Here is a 27858-nt window from a genome sequence, read left to right on the forward strand (position 1 = left end):
GGAGAGGAAAATATTAATGAAATTCTGACAAATGATTGACTATCTTATAAGCTTTATTACTTATTGTGATATTTATTTATTATTTATAATGATATTTTTTGTTCATTCATTATAGGTATTTGTATTATACATTTGTTATGTTAGGCTCATTGATGATAAAAATTTATTTATTAGCTCGCACAACATAAGTACATACAACATTGATCATCATTCTCAAAAAAACTATTGATGCATTCAAGGCTGAAGAGAAGAAGAACATGTTATTTTTAGCTCCTCAGAATTCAGGGTAAGCTATTATCTATCTTTAAATCTGGTTGACATTTGATTAAATACAATATTTTACATTTTTAGGCAACATTGGGTGCTTGTTTATATCAATCCATTCATCCCTACAATTTATTATCTTGACTCATTAAAAGATAATGAGCTCAAGAATTACGGATATATGAGGATATTATTTAATCAGTAAGTATTCTATTCTGTATTCTATATACATGTTTATTATAACAATTAGTCATAATTTCAGTTGGTATGTTTAATTTTGATAGAGCCGTAACATGTTACTAAGGTGGTGAAGGTCTCCCTCTAAATACTCAAAAGAGTTATCCTGCTGAGTATTATACATGGAGCAAAATAAAGGTTTGTATTATTTGCTCAATAAAACATGTTTGGTATATATGTATACAAATGATTGTTTGATCTATATTTTATATCTTTTATTCTGAATATGCTATTTTGGATTGATGTAGAATTGCTGGGCAATTCTAGAACATCTAAGTTATAGGAGAGGTTCTGCTGGATTTTCTTTAAATTTGATTTGTAGATCTAAATTATATATAATTTGATCTCTAAAATGATAATTAGTTCCATTTTGTTTCTAACATGTTTGGATAGTTACATCTTATTTTATTGTTTATATAGGTACCTACATAAATAAAAAATTAGGAGTGTGGTTACTATGTCTTGAGGTTTATGAAAGAAGTAATCACACAATAAGAGTTAATTATTCTGCTAAATGTAAGTGTTTCAAAATTAAATTCATGTCTTACATATAACATAGATATTAAATTATTATATGTTGATTTTTCTTATAGTATTTTGCTAGAGCAAGATCTTTGCATTTAACCATGGAGCAAATAGAAGATGTAATTGAGGAGTGGTCAGAATATATAATTAGTTGTTTGTGATAGATAACATCTAATATTAGAAAAATATCAAAAAGTTTTATTTGTAAGATAGACTAACTAGAGATTAAATAAGCTAACAAGTTTGTTCTAATTTTAAGTTCTTTAGTTGTATTTAACTTTCACTATTTAACTATTTTGTTTCTAGGTTGATTTTTTTGATATTGGTATGGAATATTTGTCATTTGTAATGATCAGTAAAAGATATACAAAAGGATAATTTGAAAAAAAAAAAGATATGGGAGAGCTCTTTTAGACTAACATATAAGAGCACTCTTTTGAAGAGCACTCTTGTAGAAAGCAACTTACAAGAGTGTTATTAATAAGAGTGCTCCTGTATCATAACCTACAGAGCACTCCCATATGATAGGACTTACAAGAGCGCTCTTATTAAGAGCGCTCTTGTATGAAACATATGGGAGTGCATTTTTAAAGAGCGCTCTCGTATGTTTATGGGGTTTTTAGATTTTATAAATGCTTAAAGCCTACAGGAGTGCTTAATTTGAAAGCGCTCCTGTATGTATGACCTATAAGAGCACCTTTAAAGCACTCCCATATATATAGGAGTGTTGGATATGGGAATGCTTTTGAAGTGCTCCCATTGGCCAAAATTAAGCGCTCCTATAAGCTATTTTTTGTAATAGTGAATTGTTTAGACATTGATGAATTTTTGAAAGATATAGATCACTCCTCTAATGTATTCTTGATGATGATGAAATATCTTCTATTCTTGATTTTATGGGCTAAGATGAGGACTCTCCTTCTTTTGATATAGGTGTTTTTCTCTACTCGAGCTTAATGTTCTTATGATTCCCAAGCTATTGAAGGAAATTTTTGCACTTGGAAGTTAAGAGGAAAATTTCTTAAAAATTTTGCACTTATACTTATTTCATGCATTCATTTTGAACTTAAATTGTCATATCTACACTTATTTCATGCATTCATTTTGAACTTAAATTGTCATATCTTGAATCTAGGCTTATATTGAGAACAATATATGATTTAAATGTGAGGGAGAGATAAAAATATTTTTGTTTTGTTTTCTTTTGGTTTTCAAAAAGTTTTGAAAAAAATATTATTTTGTTTTTTTAAGTTTCTTTAATGATTGAGTCTTTGTTGAATCCTTGTGGTAACTTTTCTGACACTTTTAGCTTCAAATATTGAAGGACTAAAAGATCGATAGGCCACACTTTCATGGTTTGTATTTGTACTAGAATTCATAATCAAATGAGCTTTTACCTTTTTGTTTCACATGAGATTTATGATCTTGTTGAACTCATCTTAGGAAACTTGGGTTATCTTTTAACAAATGTGCCACCTAACCAAACTCCGCACCAAACAATATCTTTTGCCATTGGCACGCTGGGCGAGTCATGTGTGACCTCTCCCAAAATCCACTTGATATTAGAAGGGTTAACACAATCACAATATTGTATAACAAACCAGAATCAATAAATTATTTAAAATGTATGGAACCCAAGACTTATTTGTTAAAACCATTTGAAATTAGTCAAATATTAGATGGTATAGAGTGGAAAACAATCTCATGCATTCATTACTTACAATGCAAGATTCAAGTCAAGGAAATAAATTTAGAACAGGGGCAGTGTGCTGTGATGGCATGTGGCACAAAGCCACGGGCTCCCTATTTGTGCCATGCACTGTGGCATGCAGCACTATGCTTAGTGGCGCACATGACGTTTTCTGCTATCATATGACAATTGACAAAAATGAACTTCTAGCATGCATCAATTTCACATACGACGTCTGATTGGAATAATTCAAGTACCCACTTGAAGCTTATTTCATAAGCTAACTAATGATATATTTGGTCACGATCCAATGGTCCAATCTAGATTTGGACACTTAGGTATAAAAAGTTACTTTTCTTGAAAATTTCAAGTACCAAAGTGTTCAAATTACACACGTTGTCTCATTAGGCCATTTTGGGCTTAGAACCAAGTCTAAAAGGACTATATACACTTGATTAAACAATAATGTCATCATATAGACACACATATCAAAATCGGGCCACTAAATCATCCTTTTACACAAAAAGGGGCTGCTTTTCGCAACTAGACTAATTTACACACTTTTGACCAATTAATTCATAATTTCACCACTATCAATATATTCATACACACATAAAGCAATCTTAGCCTATAATCACATTTCACCATTTTTTCACACAATTAGGTTAAGATTCACAAGGCTAACATATTTCACCACCAAATATACATATGGATCCTATGGCAACTTATTCGTTTACAAATGTACAACAAAACTAAATTCATTACATAAACTCTTAATCACATGGCAGTAGCACCGTTACACCAGTCCGATGTCTTTCCCTTTGTCTGGTTTACTACTTTGGCCATAAAAATGTAACCATGGGATGAGATAATTATCTTAATAATAGAATAACTTACTACTACTAACTATCACATGTAACTGTAAACAAGTATTGCATATATGTACTCAAATAAAGCATATAATATAATTTCATTTCATCAAACCATTTTCACAGCCAATCATCACCACTAGCATGATCAACTATCATCTGATTCTCCATATCACTCCGATTGAAACCACAGGCTCTTATTAGGCCAATACACACTCATTAACCTGAGTGCACCTTCAGTAGTAGAATCACCTAACAAAAAGCATTTTGTTCCACTTTGGGACTATGATTTCCCCCATCACTCGTAATGATTAGGGTGTCATTACTCTAACACTGCACCTCATAGATGCTAAGTAGCTCTAATCTCTAATACTACAACTTACATGTGCACTAAGGAGATAATCTCCAACACTGCATCTCAATAGATACTAAAGAGATGAAATTTTTCAACATCACACCCCGTCAGGCACTAAGGAGAATAATGCCATATGGACTTCTCATTACTTCTCCTTGTGGGTGAACTCCCAACCCCTATGATCATGCTCGTATACAAACCACTAAATCCATATGAGTAGTTATATAATCATATAATTTTCACAAACTCATTTATTTGAAATCCTTTTTATGCCACAATCACACGTTTACTCAAAAAATGCAAATTTTAAAACAATTTCATGTAACAATACTCATACTCATAAATAGTTAGGGCAGATAATCATATAGAGTAAATTATTCGATTACCTCAACCCTTCTATCACAAGAAAAGGGTTATCAATGGATTATTCCTAAAAGTCTATGTCCCTACACGTCTTATCTCTCAAGTTACACACGCAACATGGCAATCTACACATGATTAGCACTATTTAGTCAATCAATCGAATTGATCACATGCACTAATTATCATTTACAACCATATTTAACTATTCTTTCCCTTTCACTTAGTCAATCTAGGCTCATTAAATTCCAACTACCCTTTTCCACCACTACTATCAATCCCAACACACTTTCTCCTCAATTCTCATTCTCATTTCTTTCTAGTTTAGGGTCACATTGAGCGTACAATGTCAACTTTATTGGTTAACTCTAAACTAGTTACAAAATCTTAATTTGGTTCCCAAGAACCTTTTCATTGAAAAAGGGCAAGAAACAAACCCTTTAAAACTTTCTGATTCAATTTCTCTATTACTTAAATTGAGAGAAATTTGTATAGAATTAGAGCTAAGGGCAATACAAAACTTACCTGGTAAGCTATTAGTTGGAAATGTCTCCCAAGGCTTCAAAATTAGTTGCCCTAGCAGAGCAAAGGTTTCTATCATCTTCTCTATGCCCTTCTTCCTCTTCTCTCTTTGATTTTCACGACCTGACCATATCACATTAAACAATTTTTTGTGCTGTATGTCATAGCGCAGGCAGGAATAGCCGTGGTGCAGGGCACAGTGAGGAAAATCTTCATCACGTGCATCCGCTTCACTTCGCAACATGATCCTTTCACTTGTATCTATTCATTTAACATTCCAAGGAGTCAACACCAAATTGTCATCTAAAATACTAATCACTCTCTTATTACTAATTTACCTTCAATTAGCAATTAGTTTCAAAATTAGAAATTTAGGATTTTATACCTTGGGTCCAAAAAGAGGGGCATTGCCCCACATCTGATTCACGAAATAAATAAAATAACATTAAAAGTAATTGTATTTTACTTTTGTCCTTTTTAGCTCACACTTAATCCTACACCTTTCAAGTCATTTCACAAAGTTGGATTAAAGTCGAGCTCAACAAGGTATTCTTTCCCTGTTGATTCTACCAAGCCCGTTCCCTTGGCTATGGTTTCACTTGATAGTACACAAGGACAATAGGAATCTCGTTAACCCATTCATGTACATCACTAATTAGATGACAAGGCATTTAGCTACCTTAAGAGAGTCATAGTTACTCCCACCGTTTGCCCACACTTGTTGAATTTCTTCACTTTGACATTCAAAGCATTAGGCAAATATCACATTGCGTCTATAAATTCTTGGGTTAGACTAGCAAGGTTACCCTTACTAATTCTCCCCATTATCCAAAACCGGTGTCAGAATCATTTGACAAAATAGTTAGAAATAACCAAGTTGGCATGATTTCAAATGGAAGAACGCTTAAACAATTGGGAGAAACAAATTCAACAATTAAATCTCATACACTTTCATTATGCCTAAATCAAGATTTCAAAGTAATACGAAAGCTTGGAACTCAAATGGGACACAAAACATTAGATTTATAAATTGAAATCATGAATTATGTAGAAAATGGCATATTTGCCATGGCTAAGGGTCAAATATACCACAGATCATCTGCCTTTATGTCATGCACCATGGTGCATTGCATGAAATATGACAATAAATTCTACTGTCAATGACAATAAATTCTACTGTCAATGACAGCACTAGGAGCGAACTTTTGATGTGTCTCAAATCACCATTTGATGTCCAATTGAGATGGTTTCAATGTCTACATAGAGCTTTCTTCTAGCTTTAGCTAATGGCATAAGTTTCACACTCAAACTCATTTTCTACAAGGAATCAGACACCCGAACCCATTTTCATCACTTTTTCACAAAAACTCATTATAAGGGTGTCCAAACTCACACACAAGTGTTAAAAGCCTACATCAACTATTTGACTACACTTAATGGACCCTAATGGACTCGTGTAATGCACCACAGCCACACTAATACTCATACAACATAAATCTGCCACTCAACTCCAAATTCATAAAACACAAAGGGAGTAAATCTTTGCACAAATCATTCCTTTCATTTCAAAACAACTCCCAAATACACATACCACTACTTGTACAAGTATTTTGGCCCTAAACAAGGCTTACAACTAGAATTCACTGACTTAGGGCATAAAATACACCAGTTTGTATAAAATGATAGTGCAAGTAGCTCAAAATCAATGGCATATGACCTAGTTGGTAAATTAACATTGTTAATACACAAAAATCAATACCAAGAGGCATATAATAGGATTCCTCTACAATCTTAAGCCTTAGCATGTTTTCCTCAACCTTAATCCGAAGAGGTAGGCCCTGAAAATATTGAGAATTGAGAGATGAGTACAACCACTTAGTAACCAAGTTTCATCTAATCTATATAGTTGCATAGCAATTCAAAATTGATGCAATTGACAATAAACACACAAATAAAACACGTGATAAATATAGCCATGACCACAACAATAACAACCATATGGTCGGACATAAACACATAACATCATCAATTAGCCATTATGCACAACATGAGGTCGCAAACTTTGCGCCCTTAACACATGTCAAACCACAATAATAACAACCATGTGCTTAGGTCTAAATACATGATCAAATGCCAACCTTTCACTCTCTTGTTACCTCCAACATGAAATTAGTGGCTATATCCCTCACGGGCTAACTCAACCTTCTACTCGTGAGGAGCTACCAGATTAGGGTCAACTCACTCACTTGTGTATCACGGTTTTTCCCAATATTAACAACCATAAGGTGTCGCACCCTTAATCTAGCCTCCTCATGAATTGGCGAAGACTAGTTAGGTTTAAGTCCCTTATAAAACAAGTGGGACAATCTTGAATCAATCATAGGACAAGGACTACCTCCCAATTCCAATAGTTGGTGCTAGGGCAAGCTCTTGATTCCAACGGTCACTGTCAATACCTCCTGAGTTTATCAAACTACTCCTCTTCCTAGGCGAATACCTTCCAATGATTATCCTATACACATTTGACACTTATTATGCACTTGTGACAATTAATATCATTTGATACATTTATCTCATCACATTAAGCATATAAGACTCTCTTTCTCTACTATACTCCACATGCCAAATAGTACATGCACACATATTCACAACCATCATCATTAATCACATGTAAATGAACATACATTTCATTTCCAATCATATCATATCATCAAACATGCCAATTTGCATCAAGATTTTAAAATATCAGTTATGTTTCAAATCAACCATTTCAACAAATATTCAATTAATATTCAACTATATAAATTAAGTTTCCCTAATTACCTCAAACCTTCAAAAGGTTAAAGGTTTACCATTCGCAATAAACACTTTTAAAGCTTTTTCCAAGCTCAAATGGTGTCAAAGTCAATAGTCTACAATCAAATTACAAGGATGTCATCATTATCTCACTCTTGAGAATTTTCAACATTAAATTCCACATATTCCTTCCTATTAAAATCATAAAATTACACTCATTCATACCCAATAGATTTATTAGGTTCCATTGACCCCTATTATCAATGAGCATTAAACATTCCCAACCACCCCATTTATTGCAAATTTCGCATATTAATGGTTCCTCCCAACTAACCATTCACAAAATCATCAATGTAAGGTTTAAATCCCCTAAATAACTCCCATTATATCCATTTAACTAATGAATTTGGACTCATAACTTCTATGGACTGAAAATTAATCTCTTAACTCAAACTGTAAGTTTACTCTTCATAAATATGGTTGAAAAGGGAAGAGAAAGGCATAAACTGTAACACACCAAATTTTTTTTTAAATAATTTAACTTAACCATAGTTGGGTTACAGCCACCCAACACATTTTTATATCAATAATTTCAATATAAAATATTTTATAATTGGCTTCAACTCACACAATATAACATTTCAGATAAATTTTTACCTCCCACATGTCATTAGGCTAAATCACATTTGTCCATCCTTATCCTCCCAACAAGTAAATTAAATCACATTTGTCCATCCTTATACTCCCAACAAGTAAAATAAACAATTTAGTCAATTTTCAACACAAGCCAGTTATTTGTCCTTATAATCATGCCATTTTAACTAATCCAAAGTAAACCAAATATTAAATTACAGTCATCCAAATTGTACCAAAAATAGAAATAGTTTGAAAGACATGATTACATTTATATATTCATATAATTGACAATCAATAAAAAGCTCTAATATTGGCAATATAACACATTATAAATCATAAACTAAATACCTAAAAGAGATAGTGGATCTATACCACTAAGCCTCTGGAACTCCTCCACGTGTCACTCGTGGCTCTTCTCCTAAAAATTGTTAACCATATAATGAGACTCAAAAGTCCCAGTAACCAAAGCCAATTTATGATAGTATATACAAACAGTTAAGTGTGTGCTTACTAAGTGAGAATTAAAAATAAATTAAAAATAATATAATTCCAACAAATATAAGAAATATTACAATACACACAAACAACCATCCTTATATCCCTCCATTAACCTCGAGCCGTAGCCCTCACTCGATGCTAAATTATTCGGCCAAAGGTAGATTAGCCCGAGCCCTTACAAGCCACCTATTGAGCTCCAATAGGGGCGTACCACGTGGCACATAAATACAACAATAATAGCAAGTCTCCCAACACCTCTCACAATAATTAAACAAATTCATAATAATATTGCACAATTATACAATATTACAAAATTCATAATTTTCTCAATAATCACCCAATTAACATGAAGTAACACTAATCACAAATTAAAAGCATGGTTACCTTGTGGCTTTTTCAATAAATTATTCCTTAAAAATTTCTCTCTCACCACAATCTTCACCAGTAATACAATCTACAAATAACATATTATTTATAAATATTAGTTTTAATTTTTGAAACTAATAAAATAATTCTAATAATAGAATTAAAAATATAACATAATTTCTAATCTCAATCTTAATACAAATCTATAGTTAATACTATTAAGTAAAATTTTTAACTCCTCTTTTAATTATCAGTAAACATTAATAATCTAAAAATCAACTTCTAAATTAATTTCTATTATCAAAATTTTCTTTTTATTTCATAAATTCGTACCTAAAATACCCAAAAATTAAAAATTGAGTCTCTAACTTAGAATCATAATCCTATAACCATAATAATTCATTTCTCATCCCAAATAATCATCTAAATCAACATATATTTTCAGATCTAGTTTAGAATTTAATCCATAAGCCACAAATTCAAAGATCATCAATAAATTTATACTCTAGAACATTTATTATACTACTGACAACCTCAAAAACCATATTTATTTAACATAAATTCATCCCTCTTCCAGATCTTAAATTTTCTACCACTACAAACTCAGAAACCAAAGAAGAAGGATGACTAAGAAAAAATTTTAGAACACTTACTTAATCTTGAAAAGCTTAAAATCACACCCTAAATATCCTATTAAAAACTCTTACCTTAAAAATTCAGATCTTTCACACCAACGACCTAACTCAGACGCTCTCTCTGATCACACACGAAAGAGAAGAGAAATGAAGGAAAAATGAGAAGAGAACGATGGTTTTAAAATAAATGAATGTGGGTCCCACAAATTTTTTTTATTATTTTCCTCTTTCCTCTCTCTTCTTTCTTTTTTTATTATTATTATTATTTATAAATATAATGATTACACGTGCACGGCCGAAAGTTTTCTTGTTCTTCTCATTTTGTTTGTTTGTTTTTTTTTCATACCTTTTCTCTTTTTTTATAATAATAATAATAATTTAATAATATTTTTTTATTTTTTTATTTTTTTAATTAATTTAATTTTTTTATTTTTTAATTTTAATTTATAATTATATCCTAAGTTAGATTTAATAATCATCTCCTACTAATTTGCTTACCTCTAAATATTTTCAAAATTTCTATTAACCCAAATTAACTATTAAAATTTAAATTGGGATGTTACATAAACTACTTACCTTGGGTGTTTAGGAGCTCCAAATTACCACCAATGATCTCCAATGTCATGCCTTAGCAAAACCAAAGTCATGCTTTTGTTTTCTCCTTTCCCTCTTCTCTATTTTCTCACGTAGACACGAACTGATAAAGTCAAAATTTTGACTATACGTCGCAACGAATGCACAATGCGCTATGGCTTATAACACATAGAAGTCTAGTCTCATGCTGATTGCCTATGTGCATAGCGGTAGATCATCCACACATTGTGGCATGTGGCATAGAGCACTTTTTTTCACTTTTTCCTCTTCTTTCCTTGCCCGAATGGTCCAGCTCACTTTGGACCACATTTAGGGCCAAAATAATAATCAAATACACCAATTAGACCCCTCTAGCTACACATTCAATCCACTAATTACCCGTATTAACCTAATTAATCATGCTTACATTTCCCAGATGTTATAGTGTCAACATCAGCAATGACCATCACAATGCTTTGTTTTAATTAAACAGTCAAATTTCCCTTATCTATACCAATTTTGAGTCGACTGTTTGATGCTTGAGGAAGGGAGCTCGTTCCTAGTCCGGTCCTCTGCCAGAACACAACAACTCGCTCTTGCTGTAAGAGCAACTCGAGCAGTCCACCAATAGCTAACGGGTTTAGGGCTAGGATTTGCCATGGGTAAGTTGTAACATCCTGAATTATAATTACCAGATATTGAATTAATTATAAGAAATTTTGAGGCACAATAAGTTTTGAAGTATAGGAAATTAGTGATTATTTAGAGGGTTAGAATTTAGAAATAAGTTAATTAATTTAAAATAAAGAATTTATGCAAAATAAAATAAATTATAAGAATTTAGTTCTAAACCAAAATAATAATAATAATAATGATAATAATAAATTAAATTAATATATATATATATAACACATACACGTGTGTGTGTGTAAGAGAAACAGTAAATGATTAAAAGCAAATCCATGAATACACACACACGTAAGTCTGTATATGTATTTATTTATAACATAATATGTATTGTATAAAAGTAAAAAAAAAAATAGAAGAAGAAAGAATTGGGTGTGGGCCACAGCCTATAAATCATTCCATTAATTACTACACCTAAACAACCCATCCCCTAAACACACAATTTCTCAAGCACAGCGCACCCAAGGAGCGAATGAGGGAAAGAGAACACCAGCGTCATAGAACAGAGACTAATTTTGGATTACGGTTGCTAAAAACATAGTTCAAGGGTGAGTTAAGACTTTTTAAGAATGAGCAAGCATTCTAAAATTTTTATTTTATTTATCTACCTCGTTATTTTTTAGATTTTTGAAGGTGAGAAATCTAAGAGAGTACTTTATTTAGAATTTTGGGTATTTTTGTTGATAGAGGATTACTCTAATAATATAGCTTCATCTATTTCAAGGTTTTTGAGACATTCAATATCTAAATATAAATTTTTTATTAAATCAAAGGACTCCTAGATTAAGGTTTGGGGCCAATGAGGGAAAATATTTGAGCTGTATAGTGGCTTTAAATAAATACTTTTGAGCTATTAAAAAAGGAAAATCTACTAGAGTCATAGACATTGAGAAGCAAGGTTTATACAAAGGAATATAGATTTAAAAGAGAATTTTGGGTTCTCTAAAATAGCTTTAAGATCCTAGAGTAAATTTAGAATAACTTTAGAAGAGCCTTGAGTTAGTTTTGGCGGCGTTAAATTATAAATTAATATTGTTATATGTGTGTAATTCTTGTAGACTCTAACTGATAGCTCTTAATTGGACTTCTGTGTTACTACCTGTAAACTTGGGAGAATAGGTAACTCAAGGTTTCTTTCCATATGTATGCAAACTCTATGTGATATCAAATGCGTATAACAATAAATTTATTTATTAGAAATTCATACGTCGCTTGAATCTTATTAAGAATGCTTGTATCTTAGCTATATATAATTTTTATTATTTCATTTTCTTTTCAAGAATGCTTGTAATGCATATTAATGATTTTTAATTCGTAGGAATTGTATATTGTTTAAGTATATTTTATTTCTTTCAAGCAAACTCGTAATTTGAGTTCATCGAATAAGATATATTAACTTTTAAGTATGCTTGTATGTGATGTAAATGCATGATGATACCCTGTCATTAAATCTATTTTAACAAGACTGAGGCACAAGCCAATTGATTCAAAAGATCATCTATCCTTGGTAAAGGATACTTGTTCTTCATCATCACCTTGTTTAACTGCTTGTAGCCAATACAAAGACTCAAACTACCATCTTTTTCTTTACAAATAGCACTGGTGACCCATAAGGTGATACGCTCGGTCTAATAAACCCCTTGTCCAGCAAGTCTTTGATCTGCTTCTTCAGCTCTGCTAATTCTAATGGCAACATTCGATACGGGGCCTTTGATATTGGTTCAATTTTAGGAACCAAATCAATTGAGAATTCCACTTCTCTTTTAGGAGGTAATCGAGTCATCTCATCAGAAATCACCTCCGAAAACTGACTCACTACCCTGATCTTCTCAACTCCACTGTTATAGACTGTACTGGAAGTGAAAAATACCATATAAGCATCATAACCCTGCCGAATCAACTTTTCTACACTATTCATAGATAAAAACTTGTACTGCTTAATGGTTGCTGACAACATTAGTAATGGCACCACCTTTCTAGCACAGTCAAGTGTAGCATTATTTGTTACTAGCTAGTCCATGTCAGTAATTACATCTACTCCCTTCATAAGGATGCAAATCAAATCAACCTTCGAAATTCTACCTTCAAATTGAATTTTCGCACCTTGACAAGCTCTAATAGTGATACTAGATGATCCTGTAGGCATAGTTACTCTAATAAATGCGGGTAACTCTTGCAAAGACAATTTTAATCTGTCCACACACTCCTCAGACACAAAGGAATGTGCGGCACCCGAATCAAACAATGCCTCCACTAGGTGACTACCTATAGAAATCATACCTCTAATTAAGTTCGGAGAGGCTCTAGCTTCTTCCTGTGTAATTGTAAACACTCGGCCAGGAATAGTAGATCTTTGCTCAATCCCCTCAACTCTACCTTCGAGGCACTGCCTTGCCAAATATCCTAATTTACCACACTTAAAGCAAGTCCAACATCATCTTGGATTAGATTGGCCATAAATACTACACTGAGGCGACCTTCCAGTACTCAAGGTCAGTACTAGAACATTGGACGCTTGCCTCGAAGACTATAGAGGTCCAATCCTCACACCTCCACTTCTTTACACTGATCCCCTCTACACTTACTGAAACCCTTCATTCTAAAAGAATTGGAACTGCCATAATTGTACCCAGGCTTTTTTGGAACTCCGCCTATTGAACCCAAAGGGGATGAGAATCTCCCTACACTGTCTTACCTTCTCTCAGCTTTTGCCTCTCTACCATGCCTGGCTACTACTCTCAATTTGTGGCATATGTCTTCATATGTTGTTACATCAAACAAGGCAATCTGCTGTCAATACTTAGATCTCATTTCTATAACAATCTCTCAACCTTCCACTTAGTGTCATTACTGTGCTGGAGGTAGGTAAAGTAAATGGATAAATTATTAAATCTTCTAATGAACTCCTCCTCATCCAAATCTCCTTGCTTGAACAAATGAAATTCCTCCTCTTTCTCTATTCTGAAAGAAACTAGGAAACCTTGATCGAAGAATATCTTCTTGAATTCCTCCAGATCAAACGAGTACCAATGGTTAGTTTTACAAATTCTCACCACCACTTCGCAGACCCAACTAACTGTACTATAGCCAGGACAACTTTCTACTCAATCGTACAAACCACCACTTCAAAAATGGTCTCTAATCACTCAATCCATAATTCTACTTCACCCTCCTTCATACTGCCATCAAACGTACATGGGTTGAACCTTACAAAAGTCTTTCAAGCATGATCAATTAATAGATCAATGCTAGGAACCTCTTCTTGATTACCTGAACCCTGAGACGATCCAGGCCTGCTATGCGCTTCTTCTTGAACCAGAACATTCTAAGCTTCAACTCTCTCTTCTTGCTCTCTACCTCTCAAGATCGTATCATGATCCCGAAATGTTTGCCTTATATCTACCATCATATTTTTTAGCTCTTCTAGTAACTCATCATGCCTGTCTCTTGGTTGAGGCTGAACCAGCTAAACTTCTTGTTTTTTATCCTCCTCATTAGCTCATCTAGAATAGGCACTTCTAGCACAAGTACTTCTCCTTATGATATACTATTTCTCCCTTCTTAAGGACAAAAAGAATAAGGAAAAGTGAATATAAGGGAAAGAGTTGTGTAATAAACAAGGATAAGTTGCCATATCTAAAAATGAACACAAGAAACAATCACCACAATTAGGTTACAGAACTTGAGAAACTATTATCAAATTGTAACCCTCCCTTTATATCAACATGATATAAGGAGAGAATTAATATAATCACCGTACTATGAAAACAAACTATATGAAAAGCTTAGGCTTAAGATTCATTTTGAAAATCATCATAATATAATACTAAAAAGAGCATAGCACGGCAAAGATAACATAAGCATTTATTAGAGTCCATGCATGCTTTCAAAACAAAGAAATAAAGTCACAAACCGATCCATATGTCATGGCATGTAGCACAAAGCCACAAGCAGCTCCTCTCTGTGTCATGCACTGTGGCATAAGCTCGCCGTGCGCCGTGATGCACATGACATTTTTTGTAACTGTCATTTGACAGTTTGTTGAGAGAACTTTCGGTATATGCTGTTTTTATATATGACATCCAATTAGAGTGGTTCAAGCGCCCACATGAAACTTATTTCATAGGCTAAATAATGACAAAAGTTTAGATACGATCCAACGATCCAATGAAAATTAGACACTTAGGTGCAAAAAGTTGCTTTTTCTAAAACTTTAATGCACCCAAGCGCTCAAATCAATCACATTGTCTTACTAGACCATTCTTGGCCTTTAAACCAAGTCTAAAAGGACCTAATACACCTAATTAATCACATGTTATATCATATATATACATAAATTAAGATTTAGCCAATCAACAGCCCATTTCCACAAATATGAACTTTTCACAACTTAACATAAAACATTCCTCTAGCCATTTTCACTATAATATTATAGCAAATTCACTTCATATTTCACCATATCACAACTCAAAACATGCATGCAAATCCTATGGCAACTTATATACACATCATTCATAAAGGATCAAGTTCATTATACAAAACTCCGAGTTCACATGGCTTTAACAACTTTAAGCTAGTCCTGACTTTTTTCCCTTGCCCGGCTTACTACTTTGACCTGTAAAAATGTAACCATTGGGTGAGATAATAATCTCAATAACAAAATAAGTATCTACTATTGACTATCATATACAACTATAGGCAAGTATGACATAATACACATTTAAACATATCATATATCGTGGATTTCATTTCAAATCACCATCAGTATAGTGTTTTACTACTAATCACCACTTTCACAACATTTCACCACATTTATCTTATAGCATGATCACTACCATCCGAACCTCCAAATTACCCTGACTTGAAATCATAGGCTCGCCTTAGATTAATGTACACACATTCATTAGTCCTAAGCTCACCTTTAGCTGTAGAAACAGCCAGCTAAAGGTATTCTATCTCACTTTTAAACTATGGTTTGCCCCATTACACGCAATAGGTTATTGTTGACTCCAACACCACATCACATCGATACAAAGGAGTCCAAATCTCCAACGTTGCACTTTAATAGGTAGTTAGGAAATAATCTCCAACACCACACCTCGAAAGGCATTATAAGATACAATTTTCTAACACCAAACCCTGTCAAGTATTAAGGAAAATAATGCCATTTGTCTTTCTCTACTTCTCCCTATGGGTGAACTCTCACTCTAGGATTATACTTTCGTATAAATCACCTTTTCATATATATATATATATAACCCTATATATATATAACTACAAAACATGCAATTCCATAAACTCAATTTTGTAGAAATCATTTTCATGCATTAAACATTCTCTTAGCAAACATGCTCATTCTAAAATATTTTCATCCGTTAATACTCATGCTTTCAAACAGTTACAATAGATAATCAAACAAAAGAAGTTATTCAGTTACCTCAACCCTTCTATTACAAGAAAGGTTACTTGTGGACTTTCATAGTCGCTAATGTGCCTCTACAAGCTTTTTTTCTTACCATACACATGGAACACATCAATTTACACACCATTGGCGCTATTAGTCAATTGATTTAATTGATCAAAACTACTTAATTTTCAATTAAGGCTATAATTAGCCATCCGATTCCTTTTTACTTAGCCAATCTAGTTTCATTATTCCTCGATTATCACTTTCTATCACTTCTATCAATCCCATTCCATTTCTACCTAATTTCCACCCCATTCTCGTTGAATTAGGGCCAAATTTGAGCCTATAGCTTCAAAGCTTTACCATTCAACTCAAACCAATTACAAACCCTTAATTTAACTTTCAAGAACTTTTTTATTACTATTGGGTAAGGAACTAACCCTTTAAATTTCTCCAATTTAATTTTTTTATAACTTATACTAAGAGAAGTTAGAGTAGAATTGAATGTAAGGACTGTACGAAACTTATCCGATAAGCTATTGGTCAAAAATCTCTTCTGTGCTCCCAAGAATTCTTGCCTTAATAGCTACTCCCTTCTTCCCCACACTCTCTCTCATTTCTTTGCTTCTTTCTTCTGTTTTCTATGAGTGTGACACGAACTTATCAGCCAAGTTTTTGGTTCATGCACCACAACGTGGCACAGCAAGAAAGATCCTCACTGTGTGCACACACTTTATTCCGAGACACGATCACTTTACCCATATCTATTCATTTAACATCCCAATGAGTCGAATCATCAAGTATCATCCAAATCTCTAATCACTTACTAATTACTAATTCACCCCTGATTAGTAACTAATTACAGGATTAGAAAAAACCAAGATGTTACATAATCTAAAGAAGCAAAAGCTTTAGTAAATGGCAAAAGAATAAAGCAGAAGCTAAAGGAGTATGTCTTTAAAACTTGGCTTGGACACTTTTTTGTACTTTAATATTAAAGTGAGAATCTAAAAGTCACCAATAAAGTAGAAACTACAAGAGATGATTATATACTAATTTATTTTGTTCTTTATTTTGATGCTATAACTTTGAATGATTCAAAGCAAAATGAGAAAGTGTTAACTCATAGAATGAAAATGAATTCCTCTGAAAGTAGATGACCCTTTTACATGCAAAGAAGACAATTCTCAATTACTATTTCATTTGCAATGACAATTAACAAAGGTCAAAGGCAATTATTGTGCAATGTTGGATTCTATTTGCCAAAACCAATTTTCACAAATGGTCAGCTATTTGGTTCATTATGTAAAGTTAAGGGCAAGGAAGGGTTGAAGATTTTACTGCCTCATGGGACATATACCAAAACAAATGTTGTTTACAGAGAGATATTTAAGAACTTAGTTTAATATGTGCTTGTTTTTAATTATGTTTGAACATGTTTCACTTCACATGTAATTCAATAAGTAATGAAACATCTCTCTGTAATATGTTTCTTCATTTTCTAGAATGTACATGATGTTAATCTAAATGAAACTTTGTTTTGCTAAATAATATTGAATTTACATAATTAACAAGGTAGTAAAGGCTAGTTAGCACTATAAGTCAACTTAACGAAGTGACTAAAAATACTAATTGTCACAGTTAAGCATCCAAATGCTTTCGTTTACTGATCTTAAGTTCTTATCATCTTACTAAGTCCTCTTATCACTTTTCCTAAGCCTTTACACACTTTTTATCAAACTCTCGGCCTCTTTAAAATAGAGCTGGTAGTTTAAGCGAGCCGAGCTTATTTGGATTGAGCTTAAAGTATTTTATCCTTCTAAAAAACCCATATAACTAAGTCTGACCCTAACACCTTTGAGCTTCTGGCTTATTCGAGCTAGTCCAAAAACCCAAAATTTTTTAAAAATATTTTTTCTTTATTTTTTGAATCAATTTTAATTTTTAAATAATTCTTTAAGTATAAAATATTATTTTAATTTTAAAATAATAAAATAAAAAATAATAACTTATCAACCTTGTACTTAAGTAGCTCTATTATTGTTTTGTTGTATTGTGTATAATTTATTCATAAATGTTTTCTTTACTTATAAATTAATTAATGTTTTAATTGTATAAATATTGTTTTGTTCTGGTTATATATAAATATTTTATATATTTTAATTAAATTATATTATTTTAATTATGATCAAATTGATCTAAATTCATGTTTTGACCACTAACTTAAAATAATTGTCCCGATTAGTTCAAAGTTTTTAATAATTTTTAGATAAACTGTGCTTTTTATTTTTTAGAATATAAAAAAATAACTATCATTATATTATATAAAATAAAATCATTTAATTATGAGTAAAATATTACTTTTTTGGAACTATTTTTCTTTAATTTTTTATATTGTTTAACTCCTACATATAACAGGTATTTACTTTAGTTAATTTTTAACTAAGTCTGGCATGGACAATAACAAAATAATTCTCCAAGAATATTGTTCTATTTATTATGTTTATCTAGTAGTAGAGTCAAGAATTTGTACATGGTCGGATGTTATTTTTAAAATTATTTTAAATTTTATTTTTACTTTAAATTAATTATCTTATATTATAAAAAATATAAAATATATTTTTTTGGATATGCAACTGATTTATAGGATTCAAAATTTTTTAAAAAAATTGGGTCTTAAAATATAAAAATCAATATTAAAATATATTTTAAATATTATTTTGAGATGTTTTATTGATTAAAAATATGAAAATATAAATATTTTTTATTTTTTAAAAAATAATTATAGTAATGCACTCAAATATATGGTATTTTAGTATAAAATAATATAAAACTTAAAGAATTAATTAATATTTATTATATTTTATATAATTTTTTATTCAAATATTTGGGTCAAGCCTAATCCCAATTCGGGTGGCCTAAATAGGCCCAAACATTAAAAAATTATATTTGTTTAGGCTCGATCCTAAATTTTTCGGACGGGTTCGGGCTAGCCTATCAGGCTTAGCCCAAATTACTTGCTTTACTTTAAATTATTAATTTTGGCTAAATTAAGGTTATAACTTCAAAGCTTAGCTATTAACTTCCAAACCAGTCACAAAATCTTGATCTAACTTCGAAGAGTCCTTTAATAACCAAAGGATAAGAAACAACCCCATAAAACTCTTTGATTTAATTTCTCTATAACTCAAAATAAGAAAAATTAGAGTAGAATAAGAGCTTAAGGTGGTACGAAAGTTACCTAATAAGCGACAGGTCAGAAATATCTCTCGAGTATTCAAATTTCCTTGCCCTAGCACAGCTCCCTCTCTTCGCCTCTCCACCATGCTTCCTTTCTCTTTTTCCTCTCTACTTTGTGAGCTAAGTCACATCTAACTTAAGCAAATTTTGCGCCATACACTATGGCACATGAAGCATATGTCGTGACATATGGCATAGTGAAAAAAATTCTACCCTACTAGCATACTTTACTTCAGAATGCCATTCTTTCACCGATACTATCTATTCAATAATACAACGAGCTAAAACCTCAAATTGCTACCCAAAATCTTAATTATATAATTAATTCACTAAATTACTAATTTACCCTTTAATTAGTAATTAATTCTTGGATTAAAATTTCAAGATGTTACATTTGATATCACCTCCTTTGAAGTTATGAGTGTAATGTCCACCTTGACATTACCAAAATTCACCACACAATCACAACAACCAATCATAATTAGGAGCAAGGATTTGCTCCTAATCTCACATTATATATAAAAAGGTTAAAACTAATATTCTTTTAAAAATAATTGAGGAATATTTGGGATCCCATAAAAACCCTTTAAATTGATAGTTTGAGCTCAAACTTAATGATTTATATAGGTATTGGAGCATGGAAAAGTTTTGGGAATCAAACCACTTCAAAACAAGGCCAAAAATGTCATTTTTGAGTGTTTTGGTTCATGCTGCAGTGCGCCACAGCTTGTGGCACAAAATGCTATGTTTTCTTGCTGTACCGTATGCCACGACTTGCGCGAAATGCGTTACGACGCACCTGTCCATGACAGCAATGCTGTCATGACAGTTTTTCTGGACAAACTTCGAACGAGCGCCATTTTCACATCCGATATCCGATTAGAGTGATTCAAGCACCCACGCAAAGCTTATTCAATAAGCTAACTAATGGTATACGTTACGATCCGATACCGTATGAGAATTTTAGACATTCGGATGCAAAAGTCAAATTTTCAAAGAAATTTTCAACTATCCAAGTATCCAAAACTCATAACTTATACCATTAGCCCATTGTAAGGCTTGAACCAAGTCTAATGGACTAAAATACATTTGAGTGACCAATCAAACACACAAAAACATACCCCACACAAAATTTGGCCACTCAATGGCCATTTTGCCCAATATGGCCAAAATGCATAATTAGCACTACAAGCACTATTTGGCCTCTATTGCCACATAATACAGTACCAAGACATTATCACCACTTAGATAAAACATTCCTTATACTTGTATTAGTATTTTAGCCCATCACCACAAAAATTCTCACATATTCACATCACATACCGTATTGGGCTAAAATACAAAACAACATAGTATGAAACAAGTGCAACCAATCAAAATGATATACATTCCTAGTTGGCAACATATAATATCATATAACAAGTTTATGTACACCACTCAAACCAAAAATTGGGCTTTACAAAGAGTGTAGCAGATATGCTAACCCCTGCCCGATTCCCTCCCTGGCTCAGTCTTACTGGTAGCACCTGTAAAATGATAATCCACGGGGTGAGATAAAAATTTCAGTAACTAAGATAATCTACATTATTGATTAACAAGCCAAGTTATAAACAAGTATTAAAATGAGTAACATAATCACATCATATAATATTACCATAAATTTGCATGCATGATCCCTAACCATCCGGTCCTCCAATACTCCTGACCGAACCAGTAGGCTATTTCACAGAACCAAACCACATGTATGGTCCCCAAGCTCACCATTCATGGTAGGACTACCTGGCCAAGGTGTCCTAAACTACTTCTGGACTACTATTTCTCCCTATTACAAGTAATTGGGGTGTCGTTACTCTAACACCGTATCCTACGGATGCTAAGTAGCATAATCTCCAACTTCGCACCCTTTTGGGTACTAAGGAGAGTAAGTCTCTAACATCGCACCCATTTTCAAGCACTAAGGAGAGTAAATGCTGTACCTGGTGTCTCGAGGTACTAGCAATGCCATATGGACTTAATCTTCACTATCTCCACTAGGGTGACCTCCCACCCTCTAATATGCCACATTTCACTATATATCTCCACATGACCATGCATAAACAACTTTTCAAACAAGTATAACAAAATCTTTCCATTTACTTCAAAAATATAGAATTTTACAAACTAATACTCCACTTTTTCTAAAATAGTTAACCTTTAAAGAGTTTATGCATATATACTCAACAAATCATAGAAAAGCAACTTGAGAATAACTTATACAAGGTAATAAACAATGAAAATTATCTAGTTATCTCAACCCTTTTGTTACTAAAAGGGTTACCCGTGGTACAAAATTCTCTTCTTGTGTCAAGGTAAGTCTTCTCACACCACAATCTATATCAACAAGTACTATATGTTAATTTTCAATTAACACAAGCACTATTAGCTAATAATAACCTCCCAATTCTTCCACTTCTCACTCAAATTCTCAACAAATAGATTTGTCAAGGTTAGAATTTGTTCACACCACTCCTTTAAGTCTCTTTCTAACTCTATCACAACATAAAACTCAATATCTCAACTTATTACACTTCAACACCCTATGGTCAAGTTGGAGCTTAATCCAAAATTCACCAAACAAGAAAATAGCTTCCTATTACCACATATCTAAGATCAATAAACCTAAATTAAACCTTTAAAGTCAATAGAAACATTCAAAACATTGACTAATGGCTTAATTCAATCAAACCAAATTCTCACTCTTCCAAATCCCACGAAAAATGAGATGAAAAGGTAGAGAAGAAGATAGGAAACTTACCCAAGAGTTTGAAGGCTCAAATCATCTTTAAAATCCTTCCAAATTGATGCCCTAGTAGTGTCCAAAGTTGCCCCCTTCGTGCTCTAGGTTTTCCAACTCAAAATCTAATTTTTTTCTGCTGATTCCCGAAATTTTAAGTTGTCTGCTGTGCCATGTGCCATAGTGCATGCCACGCAAGCCGTGGCTCATGGCCCAACGAGCAACAACTTGATTTTTCTCCCCCTGATGCTTCCCGACTTGATCCGACTTTCATTCTATCTCAATTTAGAGCCAAATATGACCTAAAAATCCAATTAGCCATCCAAAAACATAATTAAATAAATTAATCATATTTTTAACTAATTTATCCCTTAATTAATCCATTTTTCTAGATTTGAAGTTTTAGGATGTTACAATGAGCAACAAATTCAAGGTTATAGCTAGATGGGCCCAAGTTGTGGAGGATAAGAGAAGGGATAGCCAGGGCAGATTCTCATCATTTATGGGTCATGGGAAAAGTGAGTAAGAAGTTGGGTTTTACCCCAAGTGCATCTAAAGGGTATAGTGCTAGTGGAAGTAAGAGGAAGGGTTTCCAAAAGGGTCCTAGTCAAAAGGATCTAAATAAAGGAACAATGACCTAAGGAGTATAGACAGTGCACGTACTCGACATCCCAACAAGGGTCCATAACTACTTTTATGACTAGACCAGTGAGAGCCTCACAATGCAACAAATGCAAGACACTTCATCAAGGGTAGTACTGGGCTGGCTTCAAGTGTCCTAAGGTTGGGCACATTGCCAAGTATTGCTTAGAGAACATCCCTGCCCCATATTAAAGATCTGCTATTCTAGGATGAGTCTTCACTATGTCTAAGGAAGAGGCTGAGGCATCTCCTAAGCTGATTAAAAGTAAAATCTCACTTTGTGGTAACTAAATAAATGTTTTGTTTGATTTCAGTGCCATACACTCTTTTATTTCTGATAAATGTGCAAAAAGATTAAATCTACATGTGCTTGGAATACTATTTTCTATGAATGTATCCACACTAGTTGGCGCCTTTGTAAAAATCAATTGAGCTTGTCTGAACTTATAATTGAAATTTAGCGATAGAGTAATGACTATTGATTTGATTTGCTTACCCATAAGTGGTATTTATTTGATTTGCTTACCCATGAGTGATATTGATATGATTGTGGGTATGAATTGGTTGTCTCCTAATGAAGCAACTTTAGATTATGACAAGAAAATAATCTTATTATCAATATGCAATTTCTCCTAAAGCTGATCAACAACTATTTTCAATTAATTCAAAAACCCCAAGTTTTTGTTAGCAGTTCAAGTGGAGAGATCTGTTCAAGATGGTTGTTAAGCATTTATGGTCTACTTTTCTACACATGAAGTTTATGATGGTGGGATTGATCGAATTGGGGTTGTAAATGAATTTCTAGGAGTTTTTGCTAATAAGATGTCAAGATTAATTACCACCAAAAAGAGAAGTAGAGTCCTCAATCAACCTAGTACCTGGTACTGATCCCATCTCTTAGGATTTGTACTGTATGGCTCTACAAAGCTAGTAGAATCAAAAAAGCAATTGGAAGAATTGTTAGAAAAGGGATTCATTTGGTAAGCATATTGCCATGGTGATTTCTTATTTTATTTATGAATAAGAAGAATGGACGTATATGGCTATGCATTGATTACAGGTAACTAAATAGGGTAATGATAAAGAACAAATATCTACTGCCACAGCTTGATGACTGGCTTGATCAACTAGCTAGAGCTACTGTATTTTCAAAAATTGATTTGAGGTTCAGTTACCATCAGTTGAGGGTAAAGGCGGATGATATGCCTAAGACCACTTTCTAGACAAGATTTGGGCATTATAAATTCCTAGTGATGCCCTTTACATTAATGAATGCACTCATAATTTTCATGAATTATATAAACAAGATATTCAGACCCTATTTAGACAAGATTATGGTGGTCTTCATTGATGATATCCTAATTTACTCTAGACACTAGGAGGAACATGTGAAACATCTAAGAATAGTGCTACAAGTCTTGAAAAAGCATAAGTTACATGCCAAGTTGATCAAGTGTGAGTTTTGGCTGCGTGAGATGAAGTTTCTAAGCCATGTTGTCTCAGCTAATGGCATAGCAGCAAATCCTCACAACATTGATACAATACTACAATGTAAGAAACCGACTTCAATAACAATGATAAGACATATTATTTACACACATTTATTAGCTAACTAAGACTATTTTATAGACATTAAGAGTCTCCATATGCATTCGTATCACATTCTTAATGCAAATTGCCCAACTATTCAGTTACATACATTAGGGGTATTTTGGTCATAAAATATTCTTTTTCACCAAAATAAGGTTAATCTTGAGATTTGTCTTTTAATGGGCTAAGATGATTGGTCAAATTATTTTTTATTGATTCATCCTAGATTGAGAGTTATTAGAAAAAGATAACATTTTGAGGTTGTCTACTTAAGGATTTCCATTTAGTCTTTGATTTTAATTCAAACGTGTGCTTGTCTACACTTATGTCTTATGAGGCTTTTATATTCATTTTCTCTTAGTCATGTTATCACTTTGGGTGAATTAAGTCTTTTTACCTTAGTTCAATTAAATAAATGTCATACTATGGTTATTTGATTATTTGATTTAATTGTGATTTAAGTGGATTAATGTGATAATTGAAGACATAATTCAAAGCAACCAAAGGAGGCTTCTAAAGGGCTTAAGACGCATGACCTATTCAAACTTTATAGGTGTAAATTAGGCTTAGAATAGTGCATTGCATTGGATCAAGTTTAGCATTGGAATTGTCACCAATTTCCCTCCATTTTCATAGTTAGTTTCGGCTAAGTGGGATAATAGTTGAAGACCATAACCACTTTGTAAGTTTCCATCACTTTTCTCTTATTTTCACTTAGCCATTTTCGTACAAATCACTTCCCATTCAGATCTATCACTCATTTTCCACATTCAAACATTTTCTCTCACTTTCTCACTTGTTCTTCAATTTTCCTATCCAATCAATCACCCATATATCTCTCATTTCTTATCCAAATCAAATAAAACCACCTTCATTCTTCTCGTCTTCTAATTATCATCCAAATTCTTTAATCAAAACAAGGATTGAAGGCTCATATCATTATTAGAAGAAGATGAAATGTCATGGCCAAGTTGGTTCCTACCTTGAAGCTTTGAAGATGATAATTGTTGGCTAGATTTCTTAAGGGATCCTAGAGAGAAGAGGGATGGGAGATGAATCGTTGGGCTTCACATGGCTAAGACATTTTTTTATCTTAGTTTCTCTTCTTTGATTTGATATTTAACAACTTAGTCTAAGGTTATTCTATCATTGGTTTGTAATTCTAGTTTGAATTAATCTTGATGTAATGAAAGATACTTGTTTGGTTGACTATATTCATGTGAAATACTTGGTTTGATTTGGTCATCATTAGAAATATGCATTGTCTTATGTTTTCTATTGATGTTTGTCTTGCTTTATTCTTACATAGTCTTGTGGGTAAAGGTGGAGATATTAGAGAGAGCTTTTCATAGTTTTGGGGTTCAATCTAGCCATTGAATAGCCACGGTTTCATTTGGGTTTTTCTCTAACTAAACACTTGGTCATTCTAAAATCAAACTAGGAAAATAACCTAAGGACATTTGTTAATGACTTAGAGAATTGAACTAGCTAGATTAAGTTTTCTAAGATAGCCTTTATAGAGAGCTTCTACACAACCAAGAAGAGAACCAACTCATAAAAGCTGTAAAAAATAAGAAAGATAATAATTCTTCCACTATCTAAACTCTAGGGTTCCACTTCATTAAAGGTTATTTACTTCATTCACTCTTTAGTATAGGTTTAAGCATTTTAGTTGGTAGCTAACCTCTTTAAACACTTCTATAATTTGTTCACTAGGTAACTTAATAATTGAATTGAGATGCTCACTAGGAGATGACCTAGGGTTGACCCTCTACTACATTAAGGTTTAAACTAGTACTATTTTGATAGGTGTGCAATTAGCCTTGGTCAAATAGAAATCAAAAGTTTCTTAGGTTTAGTTTGTTATTACTAGAGGTTCATCTAAGGGTTCTCCCATATAGCTTCTACATTGTCCAAATTGATGAGAAGGATCAACGATTTATTTAGACTAATAAGTATAAGAAAGAATTCCATACTTTGAAGGAGAAATTGACAACCCCACTAGTGTTAACCATTCCATATCCCAAATGGCCATACATGATTTATATTGATGCTTTACTTAATAGACTAGGATATGTATTGATGCAAGACAACAGAATTATGGCCTATGCGCCTATACAACTTGTGATCTTGAACTAGTGGTTATTGTATTTGCTCTGAAGATATGAAGGCATTATCTTTATGGTTCACATTTTGAAATGTTCAATGACCACAAGAGTCTCAAGTATCTTATTAACTAGAAAAAACTAAACATAAGACGACGGAGGATGGATAGAGTTTCTAAAAGACTACAACTCTGAATTAAAATACCATCCAAGGAAGGCTAACATAGTGGTTGATGTCTTGAGTTATAAGACATTCCACATGGTGTGGCTGATAATGCATGAACAACAATTGCTCAAAGATTTTTCTAGAAAGCATCACAATAGCCCAGACTTTGCTACATATAACTTGAATATGACAGTAATAACCAATGAATTATGGAAGGAGTTAAGGAAAGCACAGTTAGAAGACAAATCTGTTTTAGGGATTTGAGAGGATATTGAGGTGAAGAAGACCATATATTTTTGGTCCAATGATGATGGATTTGTGGTATATAAGAATTGGGTGTATGTGCATGATAATAAGGAGATAAAGGAGACCATTTTAGGAAAATCTAATTAGAGCAAGTTCATTATCCACCTGGGTGCCACCAAAATGTACTAAGACATAAAGAGTCAATAGTAATGGCTCGGTATAAAAAGAGATGTGACAAAACATGTTTCACAATATCTGACTTGTTAGAAGGTGAAGATAAAAAATCAGAAACCCTTAAGGTTATTACAACCATAGGAGATCACTATGTGAAAATAGGATTGCATCTCCATGGATTTCATTTTGGGGTTGCCACATACCTTTTCCAACCATGATGCCATTTGGTAATAGTAGACAAACTGACCAAGTCTACACATTCTCTAGTCATTAGGGCTAAATACTCCTTAGAAAGTTTTATAAAAATCTACACTCAGGAGATTGTGAGGTTGCATGGGCTGCCGAAAGAGATTGTGTTAGACCATAATTTAAGGTTCACATTGAACTTCTAGAAAGCACTGCATCAAACCATAGGTACTAAGTTGAAATTTAGCATAACCTATCACCCTTAGATCAATAGAAAAAGAGAGAGAACAATTCAAACTCTTAAAGATATACTTAC

The 27858-nt window shown here is 32.8% G+C and overlaps 1 protein-coding gene across 1 annotated transcript in view; it reads left to right on the forward strand.

Annotated features, from left to right (window-relative positions):
* Positions 1-577: 577 nt before the first annotated feature.
* The window catches only part of LOC129316057 (tetratricopeptide repeat protein SKI3), a 108991-nt gene continuing 81710 nt past the window's right edge, over positions 578-27858 (forward strand). Inside the window, 1 exon segment of the mRNA XM_054960304.1 lies at positions 578-639. The gene's annotated coding sequence lies outside the window, so the exon portion shown is untranslated.

This window comes from Prosopis cineraria, unplaced genomic scaffold, assembly GCF_029017545.1.
Source record: "Prosopis cineraria cultivar Desert tree isolate PC_DT_omini unplaced genomic scaffold, ASM2901754v1 PC7, whole genome shotgun sequence".
NCBI classification, from domain to species: domain Eukaryota; kingdom Viridiplantae; phylum Streptophyta; class Magnoliopsida; order Fabales; family Fabaceae; genus Prosopis; species Prosopis cineraria.